Here is a 1,296-nt window from a genome sequence, read left to right as displayed (position 1 = left end):
AAATACCACTACTCAGACGTGGAATATAAGACATAATAAAATTTCAATGGCATTTAAAAGTTCAACTTCACAAATAGTTTCTTCAGACAGTTTCAACTCCATAATTTATTAAGGCTCTTTACATCCTAAAATATATTCCTCTGGTACCATAACCATGATTTTGACGTTATCACATTAGTGAAAGTTTCGTCAGTGGAGGTTATTACTATTCATAATGTATTGTGATAAGGCATTTCATCATTTAGATAACATCACCGTTAAGGTTATTGAAACATTTATTACAGTAGCGATTGTACAAGAGCTCAATCTCTAGTTTGTGCTGATTGTAATACGTTTTACGAAACAGGAAACTGTTGAAACGCTCACAAAATAAAGAATTGAAAACAAAAGATATCTTGATCTGAAAATTATTTAATAACGTGAAAAATGTTTTGTTATTATTGACAGATAAAACATAAGCCACATTTTCATCGACGTGATGAAATAAGATACGTACGATGTAATTCGTTTGTTTTAAGTAACCAATTGTATTCTAAAAACAGCTGATACGGGTATTAAAACTTTAATTAAAATAAAATACAGAACAACGTTTCGACCTTCTTAGATCATTTTCAGGTTTGCAACTGGTCGTTGACGGGTATTTGTCTTAGGGACGACAGTGTAAACGGGTACTGGATTGTAGGGGGCAGTGCAGTTAGATGTTAGGTTTTTAATTAGCATATGTATAAAGATGTTCCTTTATATTGGCTCAAATTTGGTTTTAGTTGCTGTATAAGTAGGGTTTCTTTGATTTTGCGTTTGTTTACATTTGTTTCTTTATTTAGTATCTGGGTGTTTTTTAAGATTATGTTGCATTTATTTGATTTGCAGTGTTTGAAAACACATGAAGATGATTTTCATGTTCTTTGAATCTGGTTTACATTTTCCTACTCGTTTCTCCAATATAGAAGTCGTGGCAGTTATCACATTGTATTTTATAAATAATGTTGGTGTTGTGTTTGTCAGTGTAGTTTTTACATAGTATGGACTTTAGTTTTGTATCAGGTTTGTGAATAAACTTAGTGTTTACTGGAATGTTATTTTGTAATAAGTTTTTCCTAAATGTTGGTTATTTGTTCGCTGATATCGAGAGCATATAATATGCAGCAGTATAAGGTTTTATAATTTGTTGTTGATCCAGGTGTGTGAGTGTGTGTGTGTAATTTTTTAACGAATTTTCAAGGAAATTTTTTAATGTTGATAAAATGTTGTTTTAGTTGGCTGATTTTGTCGTGAATTTTATCGGGTGAACGTAAT

The sequence above is a fragment of the Tachypleus tridentatus genome, chromosome 7 (assembly GCF_004210375.1).
Source record: "Tachypleus tridentatus isolate NWPU-2018 chromosome 7, ASM421037v1, whole genome shotgun sequence".
In the NCBI taxonomy this organism is placed as follows: Eukaryota; Metazoa; Arthropoda; class Merostomata; order Xiphosura; family Limulidae; genus Tachypleus; species Tachypleus tridentatus.
Note: the sequence above shows the minus strand (reverse complement) of the source record.